Source organism: Salmo trutta, chromosome 24, assembly GCF_901001165.1.
Source record: "Salmo trutta chromosome 24, fSalTru1.1, whole genome shotgun sequence".
Taxonomy (NCBI): Eukaryota; Metazoa; Chordata; class Actinopteri; order Salmoniformes; family Salmonidae; genus Salmo; species Salmo trutta.
Window position 1 is genome coordinate 25,559,510 of NC_042980.1, and position 12,720 is coordinate 25,572,229.

Genomic DNA, 12,720 nt, shown 5'->3' on the forward strand with positions numbered 1-12,720 from the left:
AGAGTTCTGGTCAAACTGGAGAGGAGAAGCCTGAGAACCTGATCTGGTCTTGGGTCGGCCGTGGCCAGTGAGGAGTGAACAAAGCATGGAAATACACAGGAAATAAACCTAGTACACGCCAAGCAGACTCATCATTGGTGGATATGTTCTGTGGAATAATATATTCATGTTGGGGGGAAATTTGGGATGGATGGCATCAGATTTGAACAGTTGAAATACTCTAATTATATTATGTCATGCCATGTAGAATAGTATTGCAACTAAAACAACATCAAACTGGCCCCTAAAACTAAGACTTTTGCTCCACCCCCAAATTTATATCCCCCCTTCTACATACAGTACAGGGGCATCCCTCTCCAACTATTTGCAATCAAGATGGAAACTGAAACTGTGCCAAAACATTTGGAGAGATTTCCTTCCTCCGCAATGACATTTGAATTAAGAAAATGCAGGAGCTACAGCAGATCAAGGACATTGAACACTTTTCTATTCATGTTTGACAATAATGACAGTACAGGTAGACAGACAACATATCTATGGAAGGCCAGGTCCATATGTCCCACAGAATACTGCCAGATTATTTTTGTTTTCACTGCTAGTAGAGGGGGAATTCTGTCAACACAAAATAAATATTTAGATTTGGGTATTTTTGAGTTTTGTTAATTTGATAGGACTTATTAACCATTTTGGCACAGCCAAACCTCTCTCTTCATTGTTTCCCCAGCCAGAAGAACATCCGGTTCTCAATCCGTTTATTTTAAATATATTTTATCTATTGCATCGCAGCTATACAAAAGGCAGGCAGCCTACCCCATTTCACTGTTATTTTTCTCATTGTGGCTTCAGTTTGTACGATCCAGAGATGCAGCACTTTAATGAAGACTAGCAGAAGTAAACGATGGTAGTGGTGGAAGAAGAGAACAAGGCTAGTAGTAATGATCTAGAAGCACTGACAGGAGAACTAGAAGGCGCTCCACTCCACTAGAATGACATGCCAGGGAGTTTTTGGAGAGGCATTGTGTTGTTTTTTGTTTAGTTTAGGCAAACACAGATGTTTCCTGGATGATGTGTTTATCTCCAGTTCTCCTCCTTTATGAAAAATAATGACTTGCCAATTAAGATCCATCTGAAGAACTTCAGAGCTTAGTGATAGGCTAGCTAGCAGGCAAAGCTACAATGGTAGAATCATGAAAGTGGTCCTTGTAGACAAAGCTACTTTGGTAGCATCGCTACTTTGGTAGCATCGCTAAAGAGTTTATAGTCCTAGCGGACAAAGCTCCATTGGATTAACCACAGGAGGATATAAGGTCTGTTTAGATAGCTGATCACAACGAACTACAGAGTCTAGTCCCTGTCTATAAACCTACAGTGGTAGAATCACTACAGAGTCTAGTCCCTGTCTACAAACCTACAGTGGTAGAATCACTACAGAGCTTATAGTCCTTGTGAACTACGCTACAGTGACCATGTGAGGATATTAGGCCTGTTTAGATGGCTAAGGCTTCTCCTCGGCAACTCTACCTGAGGTTAACACTGTGTGTGTGATCACTAGTGTCTACTGACTCAACCGGTCCTGTAGACCTAGCTCTCTGTCAGGACATTAATGTACTACATGGACATAAACACTGATGGCTGTGTCAGATACCAAGGTACTGTTTGTTTGTTTGTTCATTCTCATTTTGGAGGTTAAAATATAATTTTTCCTCTGATTTAAGATGATTAGTTTGAGAGCTAACATTTACTATATCTGTATATATTGTCCTTGTGTAAAATAAGTGTATAACAGTGAAGTGGAATCTCTGCTTTATCTGGGGAGTTTATCTGGGCACGTTTTATCCCAGACGATGAACATGGGGATATTGGCGTTGGTGCAATGACAGCCTATGAGAGTGATGTTACGAGGACTCATGATGGCTCTTACTGGTCAATTAAAGCCAGTCTACAGGAGAATACAACACCAGTGCATTAAACACCGAAGGTAATGGAGAAACAATCCCTTAAGGTAAACCCTTATTTGAAACCCATCACAAGGGTCTTTTAGCTAGCAGTGTGCTGCTAGCTCTCCTTGTCCTCTAAAGCTGCTCTGTTCTGCTGTTCTGTTCTGTGGGGAAATCATATCACCCAACATCTTCAACCAACATGGCGGCTATAAATACTGGCGGACAGGGCAATAGTTTCCCATCCTAAGCAGGGTAAAAGGCAGAGATATTAGCGTTCCACAAATGTTAGGAGATCAATACGTCAGTGTTACAATAGGTTGTCTGAGAAGCAGCGTTTGGATGCAGTGCTGGAAGCAGAGGAGGACACTGGAGTTTTACTTTATCTCAAAAAGATGACTAAAGAAATGTATGTAGCAAACACTGTTGAAGTTGGTGTGGTGTGTATTTAAAAACAGACCGCCGTAAAGCAGTCAATGAGGAGCAACTTGAACACAACCAAAATGATTTTGAAGAAGCGACCGGCGTGGAGTTTCAGAAGTGAGAGACGTAGAATCATAACACTTTAATGAATTGTCTTCGGGTTGTTTTAGCAAAATCCTTTAGGTACAAAAGGAGCACAAATTTTCATCTCAACACTGATTGTGTACACACATTTTAATCAGCAATGTTGAAACTGTCACATTTATTTGATTCAGCTACTACTGTATTTACGGTTTTGGGGTATAGTAATCAAAACAGATGTAACCATGACATCTTTAAGAGTATTGTAAATTGTGTTAATGGTAATGTTTCTTAGTGTATCTCATTGGGGGGGTTCATAATGGCAATAGATTGTTGTTTCTTTGACTCTGTTGCTATGAGAAAGGGCACAGACATTTCGGTGAAGGCCTCTTTCACACTGTTGTATCTCAATGTTACTCCCAACTGGATCCACTCCTGGATCCACAACTTGGAGTGAATACCTAAAGTACATGATGGACGGTATTCCTGTAATTTCTTATAGTACGAAATTAATTTCTAAAGTACATTTTTGTAATTATTATGGTATTAATATGTACAGTTTGTTCCAATAAGCCTTGCCTGTTTCCCCATGGGCTGAAGTATTCCTTTGCACATAGATAGGATTTAAATCCCTACATGTACAACTAAATACTGTATGAGAGGCTGCACTCAGTGCATCTCAGAAATTCACCTATTGATACATACCAGTTAACTAACACAATATTCATACAATTGATCATATACTATAACACACAAAAACACTGTACTTTTGTAACACAGCTCATTTTACAGTGGTACTATTGCGTATTCCTTCCTTTAAAACAACAGGAAAAGACAGCAGTTGTAGAGTAAGCACAGTTTACAATACATGTTGATTTGCTGGTAACAAATATATGGGAGGGAATTTCTTTTTATGACACACAGGCATTATACTGAATGGTTGTCCCTGATCATTTTAATACCGCTCTTCAACCGAGAAAATGTGAATAGTATTTTTATAGATAGTGGAAGTATTGGCCAGGTGCATTTATAAATAGAGGGAAATAATACTTTTTGGGCTGCCATGATGTTTTTGGTTTCTCTTTTAATTCTGTCATATTACTGCTTTTTGTTGAATATTATTGTGTGTGTGTGATCAGTTTTCTTCTTGGTTTTTATTTCTGTATATATATATATGTAATTTACCAAGTGAATTCTGATTTTAAAAAGCTTGCAGTTTTTCTAGTCCCCGCTGTTTCCCTCGTAACTGTATTTAGAACAACTTGGTGGACGTTGTGGTTAAAAACCTCTTACTCACAGGGTAGAGGTGCTTTTTCCTTCTTTTGGGTGTATATTTCAGTCGCCTCTCCATCCTCTCCTGCCCCTATAGCCATTTTTTGATTTTGTACAGAAACCACCCACCCATTGGAGAGATTGAGGCTCTGTTGCAATACTGATGAATACTTCTCTATCCTGCATCTACTGTATCTCTCTCTCGCTCTCTCTCACACCATCATTTTGTATCAATTTAACCGGTATTCATAATCAATATGTATTTCATTCCTATCTATGGTCTGAGGAAGCACTATGGGCCTTGGATAATGCATACATACACAGACACAATTTAACTAACACAAATAGCCTTTGCTCTTCTTGGGCAGCCACATGATGCTAGATTGACTGGTATCCCTCGTATCTCCAGTTGACCCCTGACCCCTGCTCTTTGATGGTGGAATTGGGTAAACCAAATAGCTTTTTGCCAGGATTATATTGTAGATTTAAATTGACATATTAGTCTGTTGGTCTATGGATATTGGTTTGGTTTATTGAATTGGTTCTTCATGATTTCATTAATTGGTTAATTGGGACTTATCTGACTGTAGTCTAGAATGGCTGGTCCTGGTCCTAGACCTGTTCCTGGCCCTAGTCCTGGTCCTGTTCCTGGCCCTAGTCCTAGACCTTGTCCTGGAGCTGGTCCTAGACCTGTTCCTGGCCCTAGTCCTGGTCCTAGTCCTAGTCCTAGTCCTGGAGCTGGTCCTAGACCTGTTCCTGGCCCTAGTTCTGGTCCTGGTCCTAGTCTTGGGTCAGGCATCAGACAGAGCTGTAGCAGCAGAGCTACTGATGTTTGCTTTACAGGATGTTATTGTCTGAATCCACTTCAGCGCTGCTTCCAACTGAACGTTTTACCATTCCCAAGGCTATAGCATTTAAATACTTTTCCCGCAGTTTTGTTACATGAATCTGTCAAAAATATATTTTTAATTTAATATGAATAAAGATCAATACAATATTTAAATGACGTGTTCTATACTTTTCATTTGTTGGTGACTTTGGTGTGTCTTCTGGTATGCACGTGGGTGGTTATTTCTGTGCATGTGCGTGCATGCCTGTGTGTGACTTAACTTCTGCTAAAACTCGACAGGAAACCATCCGTCTGGCATTCAAATGTCAGCTCTTCGCTTTGCATATGAGCCCATCTCGTTGGGAGTGCCTCTTACAGTAATCATGATCGAGCATCATCTTCATCATCTATTAGCCTCCTGGGAGTCAGAACTGGTCCCAAATATTGCTCCCAATGGTCACCTTTGGCCCCAACTCTTTGATCTTTGCATATTTGTAAGTTGGAAGCAATATGGTGGAAGCACCACCACAACACTGCTTCTGCCTATACAGACCCTTCAGACGTGCATACATGGCAGGGGAGCCAAGGGGGAGCCAAGGGGTAGAGGGAGGGGTAGAGAGTAAATTAGACAGCAACCAAACAGAATATCTCTCTAAATTACAATAAGGGACGGATTTTCAAGGTATTGGAGCAGGACCTGGGTGTCTGTCCACCAGACTATAGCCACTCTGCCACAGGCCTGATTCTCTCACCATTATCATATCCTCACACAATATGACATTTTATGTCATTATCATTGGAGATCCAATACTGTACTCCGGCCAGTCAAATCTGCATTTTGTGAGCCTCCTGCCCTGGGCAGAGTCAAATCATTTGCCTTAAAATGAGAATAGAGTGTGATCAAAACCATCCGTCAACGCCTGTCTCCTTTCACACGCTCGCCCCACTGACAAAGTGTATGGATTTGACCTGATATGAAGGATGATGGCCACAGTGGAATGTAAATGAACTTAAAGGGTTTTAGCTGTCATGATCGACTCACACCGTTCTCACGAAAGAAGGTTTGAATAGTCAATTTGACATTACATAAATCTCTTCAGATCTCTTGAACAGTGCTCAGCAAAATATCATGGTTTCTTTAACCCTTATCAGGCTTGCCATCAAATAGAGATACATTTCCTTTCATTTGTCTCGCTAGTGTGTGTCCCAAATGGCACCCCCTCCCCTATATAGTGCACTGCTATGGGTCCTGGTCAAAAGTAGTGCACAACATAATGAATAGGGTGCCATTTGAGTCGCAACCCTCTATATCCCATCGAATACCTACCTCTAATCTCATATCGCCCTACGTCAGCTAGTCGTGTGATAATGCCAACTGATCTAATCATTAGTATGTGAAATGAAACAGAAAGACAGTAGCAGAAAACAAAAGTATTAAAAGTTGTTCTCTCTTATTTTGCTCTCTCCTCGCTTCCTCTCTCCTCTCTTCCTCTCTCCCTTTCTCTACCTGTTCATCCCTTTCTCATCTCTCCCTGGGGCGACAGTGCAGTGCTCCTAAATCCCTGCCTGTGCTGCAGCATGCCATGTCTTATTGCATCCCAAATGCCATCATATTCCTTATATGGAGCACTACCCTATGGGCCCTGTTCAAAAGTAGTGCACTATAAAGGGAATAGGTTGCCATTTGGGACTCATCCATTTATGATTGAATGGAGTCCACAAAGCCGGCTAAGCAGCTCCACCGATCCCCCAATCCCCCGGAGAGCTTTCATTACAGCACGCATATAATATCGCCCTTCCCACACTCACCCGCACACTCACCCGCGCGCGCGCGCTCACACACACACACACACACACACACACACACACACACACACACACACACACACACACACACACACACACACACACACACACACACACACACACACACACACACACACACACACACACACACACACACACACACACACACACACACACACACACACACACAAAAAAACCCTCTTCGCCACTGGAGGCTGGGCCTCCTCCTCCATCTCACCCCGGGCCAAGCACACACACACCAGTATGCCAGGCTCCAGACAGGTATAACCTATGGGCTAATCTCCTCCAGTCTAATCTGTCACTGACTGAATCAGAGATGAATATGATTTGAGATCTAACACTGTGATTGCTCCTAACCAAACTGCATTGCCCTTATTCAGTGTGTGGTGTGCTATCTTACTGGCTGGCTGGGGCAGTTATGCACTGTTCTGTTCTCTGGAGATTGCTGAGTCACTGGCATTATCTGAGTGCGTGGACAGGTGAGAGTCTGCATACTTGCGTGTGGGCAGGAGGGACGTCACCCTGAGTAAAAAAAGTTTGGGGCCGGTGGTTTGAGTCAGGCCAGTTACGTTACGGCATTGACTGCGACGCAGCAGGTTTTTAACTTCCTGTCTGTCCTTTTGAAACAGTCACCTAGAGTCAGAAGGGAATACAGTATACAATTCATTTTAAAGTCACTTCTCTTGCTTTCACTGGGGAAGTTACATAGCAGCACCTCGGTATGTACTGTATGCCTCTGAGACCTTATGTTGGTTGTGGTACTAAAGATGAGGATATAAACCCATCTGATGGTTGAGTAAGTGGCATTTGAAGATGCACAAACACATTAAGATTAATAAGGCAATCTAGTAAGCCATTTGCACTCTTCTCATGAAGAGTAGCTTGTCTAATTAGGAATACGTTTGAAAAGCTCAGTATTTAGTATGTTTCACAAATGGCATCCTATTTCCTATGTAGTGCACTACTTCTGGCCAAGTCCCATAGGGCTCTGTTCAAAAGTAGTGCACTATATAGGGAGTAGGGTGCCATTAGGGAGGCATTATCATTCACTTTATTAGGCATCAAGGCAGTATCCTCGTGGGATAACTCATGCTAGGAATGGGTAAACATATAAATAATGGGTAAATAGCATGATCTTACTAAATGAGAAGTCAGTTATTTAATGTAACTATTCCACACCCGATCACACAGCCCAATCTATTGAAAAATACCTCACTATAAACTTGTATTTCCATCAAATTAGAACACATCACAAAATAAGCAGTGAGATTGTACTGAGAAGGTGATTGTACAGCATTCATCTGGTAGTGGAAGAGATTGGCTACCTGCATGCTCATCTGTGTGAGGGCTAAAGGAGTCGCACCATCCAGCTTGGACCCAGCATTCCTTTTTAATTAAGTAGCCATCTTAAGAGAAGCAGGGTCATTGTTAAACTCACACACTGATGCAATTATCAAGCTCTAGTCTATTCATCCAGCATACAATGTCTTGATGACAGCTCATTGTGTACTGACAATGGCAGCTTAATTGCACGTTGTCACGTCCTGGAGTGGCACACCTATTGTCAGACTGGCTGCCTCCCAAATGGCACCCTGTTCCCTACGCTGGATCCTAAATGGCACCCTGTTCCCTACGCTGCATCCCACATGGCACCCTATTCCCTATATAGTGCACTATTTCTGAATAGGGCCACATTGCCCATAGGGTTCTGTTCAAAAGTGATGTACTGTATAGGGAATAGAGTGCCATTTGAGAAACAGACGCACCCTCAGTTTCTCTCCCACTCTCCACTCTGCCATTTCGAATGGGAGGCCCATGGAGCAGTCACTTACTTAGCCATGGATAAGGTATGGATGTAGCTTTAATTGTATCCTACTCAGATCCTATGGACGATGGGAGCAATGTGCTTAGCCGTCAACCTCCACTCAAAAAAAAGGGGTCTGAAAGAGGGTGATGGAGAGAGAGAGAACCAGAAGCGGGCCGTCCATTAGGGCGTATTTGTAATGAAGAGCGAGAGAGAGAGGCCCTGCAACACTCAGCTAGGCTGGTGTCTCACAATGTCTCATTAGCACCAATAGGGAAGGATGCCTGACTGTCTCTTTCTATTTGTCTAAGAAATTAGAGAGGGAGAGAAAGAGAGTGTGTAATAGCCATAAGCTGTGTATTTTCTCCTCTCCATCTATCAGTTTTGAGAGACCGACTTTCATATTTGCCTCTCTTCATTTTCCTCAACACACTCTCTTGATGAGATGGTAATATCAAAATTGAAAAAAGAGCGATATTTTTTGTTTTCTAAAGCACACTACTGGTGTTTAAATGGAAAGATTGAAGTAAATTACACCAATTATAGTCTGTGTTTAACTCTTTGTGAGATCACCCGGCTGGTTGGTTGGACCTCCACCTTCAGATCCTGCTTTCAATGACAATATGGCAATCATGAGATCATCGTCACTGCTTAGAGAGAATGGAACCCCGTGCATGAAACCTGTCCCAAATGGTACCCTATTCCCTATATACAGTAGAGCACTAGTTTTGACCTGGGCTCATATATAGGTGCAATATTTACAGAGCACTATATAGGGAATAGGGTGCCATTTGTAATGCATGCATGGTCTATCTCTGGGTTTCTGTGATTATAGTGATTATAGTGGCCATGCAGTGATTGGTTGGAATATCGGAGTGGACATTCTGTAAGGAAGTATATTGATTTGCCATAGTTTAGTTTCTACATGTTTCATCATCATCTACTTCAACAGAAAGTTTAAAAGGAAGGTAGCATTTCCTAGGCCTCATGAAGAGATATAGGATCCATCACTATTATCAGCAGTATTATCAACAGTATTATCAACAGTATTACTGCATGCCCACTTTAGAATTGTTCTTACCATCATTAAAAACATGTTTTAATAATTCTGTGTTTTTTCACTCTGTTCATAGTTTATGCAACAGCATATTACTACTGAGTGCTTGATATCTTATACAACTCTTTAACAATCCCCCGCTGACATTCTCCTTCGACCAATTTCTGTTTGATATTATAGAGAAGCTCCTTCCCAGTGGAACTCCTACACTCATTTAGCCAGTCCAGACATCTCTCTCTCTCTCTCTCTCTCTCTCTCTCTCTCTCTCTCTCTCTCTCTCTCTCTCTCTCTCTCTCTCTCTCTCTCTCTCTCTCTCTCTCTCTCTCTCTCTCTCTCTCTCTCTCTCTCTCTCTCTCTCTCTCTCTCTCTCTCTCTCTCTCTCTCTCTCTCTCTCTCTCTCTCTCTCTCTCTCTCTCTCTCTCTCTCTCTCTCTCTCTCTCTCTCTCTCTCTCTCTCTCTCTCTCTCTCTCTCTCTCTCTCTCCACCAAGGCCAGCTATTGATGCTGTTATAGCCCAGAGGGTACTTCAAGAAGAGGAGGGAAGGCAGACTTTTCCACCTCTTGAGGGAGATGAGAGGGAGGCTTTACTACTAGTGGAGGGCTGCCTATAACAAGGCCAGGGCAGGGAGCAGAGACTGGAGACCTGGAAATAGGGAGAGAGGGGGCTACAGGACAGAGAGTAGGGACCACGGTGGAGAGGGGCTACAGGACAGAGAGTAGGGACCACAGTAGTGAAGGAGAGGGGCTACAGGACAGAGAGTAGGGACCACGGTAGAGAAGGAGAGGGGCTACAGGACAGAGAGTAGGGACCACAGTAATGAAGGAGAGGGGCTACAGGACAGAGAGTAGGGACCACGGTAGAGAAGGAGAGGGGCTACAGGACAGAGAGTAGGGACCACAGTAATGAAGGAGAGGGGCTACAGGACAGAGAGTAGGGACCACAGTAGAGAAGGAGAGGGGCTACAGGACAGAGAGTAGGGACCGTGGTAGAGAAGGAGAGGGGCTACAGGACAGAGAGTAGGGACCACGGTAAAGAAAGAAGAGGGAATGATCCAGAAAAGACAGGCTCTCCTCTCCTCCACTCCCCTCTCCTGCACCTCTCACTGCTGCTGTATGGAGATTGGATGCCATATGTAGTGTAGGGCTAGAAGATAGTGTAGGGCTAGAAGATAGTGTAGGACTAGAAGATAGTGTAGGACTAGAAGATAGTGTAGGACTAGAAGATAGTGTTGGACTAGAAGATAGTGTAGGACTAGAAGATAGTGTAGGGCTAGAAGATAGTGCAGGACTAGAAGATAGTGTAGGGCTGGAAGATAGTGTAGGACTAGAAGATAGTGTAGGACTAGAAGATAGTGTAGGACTAGAAGATAGTGTAGGACTAGAAGATAGTGTAGGACTAGAAGATAGTGTAGGACTAGAAGATAGTGTAGGGCTGGAAGATAGTGTAGGACTAGAAGATAGTGTAGGGCTAGAAGATAGTGTAGGGCTAGAAGATAGTGTAGGACTAGAAGATAGTGTAGGACTAGAAGATAGTGTAGGGCTAGAAGATAGTGTAGGACTAGAAGATAGTGTAGGGCTAGAAGATAGTGTAGGACTAGAAGATAGTGTAGGGCTAGAAGATAGTGTAGGACTAGAAGATAGTGCAGGACTAGAAGATAGTGTTGGACTAGAAGATAGTGTAGGGCTAGAAGATAGTGTAGGGCTAGAAGATAGTGTAGGACTAGAAGATAGTGTAGGGCTGGAAGATAGTGTAGGGCTGGAAGATAGTGTAGGGCTAGAAGATAGTGTAGGGCTGGAAGATAGTGTAGGACTAGAAGATAGTGTAGGGCTAGAAGATAGTGTAGGACTAGAGGATAGTGTAGGACTAGAAGATAGTGTAGGGCTAGAAGATAGTGTAGGACTAGAAGATAGTGTAGGACTAGAAGATAGTGTAGGACTAGAAGATAGTGTAGGACTAGAAGATAGTGTAGGACTAGAAGATAGTGTAGGACTAGAAGATAGTGTAGGACTAGAAGATAGTGTAGGACTAGAAGATAGTGTAGGGCTAGAAGATAGTGTAGGGCTAGAAGATAGTGTAGGGCTAGAAGATAGTGTAGGGCTAGAAGATAGTGTAGGGCTAGAAGATAGTGTAGGGCTAGAAGATAGTGTAGGGCTAGAAGATAGTGTAGGGCTAGAAGATAGTGTAGGACTAGAGGATAGTGTAGGGCTAGAAGATAGTGTAGGACGGCTAGAAGATAGTGTAGGACGACTAGAAGATAGTGTAGGGCTAGAAGATAGTGTAGGACTAGAAGATAGTGTAGGACTAGAAGATAGTGTAGGACTAGAAGATAGTGTAGGACTAGAAGATAGTGTAGGACTAGAAGATAGTGTAGGGCTGGAAGATAGTGTAGGACTAGAAGATAGTGTAGGGCTAGAAGATAGTGTAGGACTAGAAGATAGTGTAGGGCTAGAAGATAGTGTAGGACTAGAAGATAGTGTTGGACTAGAAGATAGTGTAGGGCTGGAAGGTAGTGTAGGGCTGGAAGATAGTGTAGGACTAGAAGATAGTGTAGGGCTAGAAGATAGTGTAGGGCTAGAAGGTAGTGTAGGGCTGGAAGATAGTGTAGGACTAGAAGATAGTGTAGGGCTAGAAGATAGTGTAGGGCTAGAAGATAGTGTAGGGCTAGAAGATAGTGTAGGACTAGAAGATAGTGTAGGACTAGAAGATAGTGTAGGACTAGAATATAGTGTAGGACTAGAAGATAGTGTAGGACTAGAAGATAGTGTAGGACTAGAAGATAGTGTAGGACTAGAAGATAGTGTAGGACTAGAAGATAGTGTAGGACTAGAAGATAGTGTAGGGCTAGAAGATAGTGTAGGACTAGAAGATAGTGTAGGACTAGAAGATAGTGTAGGACTAGAAGATAGTGTAGGGCTAGAAGATAGTGTAGGACTAGAAGATAGTGTAGGGCTAGAAGATAGTGTAGGACTAGAGGATAGTGTAGGGCTAGAAGATAGTGTAGGGCTAGAAGATAGTGTAGGGCTGGAAGATAGTGTAGGGCTAGAAGATAGTGTAGGACTAGAAGATAGTGTAGGGCTAGAAGATAGTGTAGGACTAGAAGATAGTGTAGGACTAGAGGATAGTGTAGGGCTAGAAGATAGTGTAGGACTAGAAGATAGTGTAGGACTAGAAGATAGTGTAGGACTAGAAGATAGTGTAGGGCTAGAAGATAGTGTAGGGCTAGAAGATAGTGAACTCGGATCATGTCCCACTGTCCTGCTTTAGGAATGATTGCCAATGAGGAGGTTGTTAACCTGAATCTGCTGAGCTACAGAGCTGGTTGAGACAGCAGGGCCAGGTGGTTGGTTTGTTTAAAACAGATATTTAACAAAAGCAGAAAATCAGATGGTATCTGAATGGAGACCACCAGTAAGCTTTATCTCCATTTCCCTCTGATGTCCTCATCATCACTAAGTAGATGGAAAAGAAGAACAAACACACTTCAAGTTGG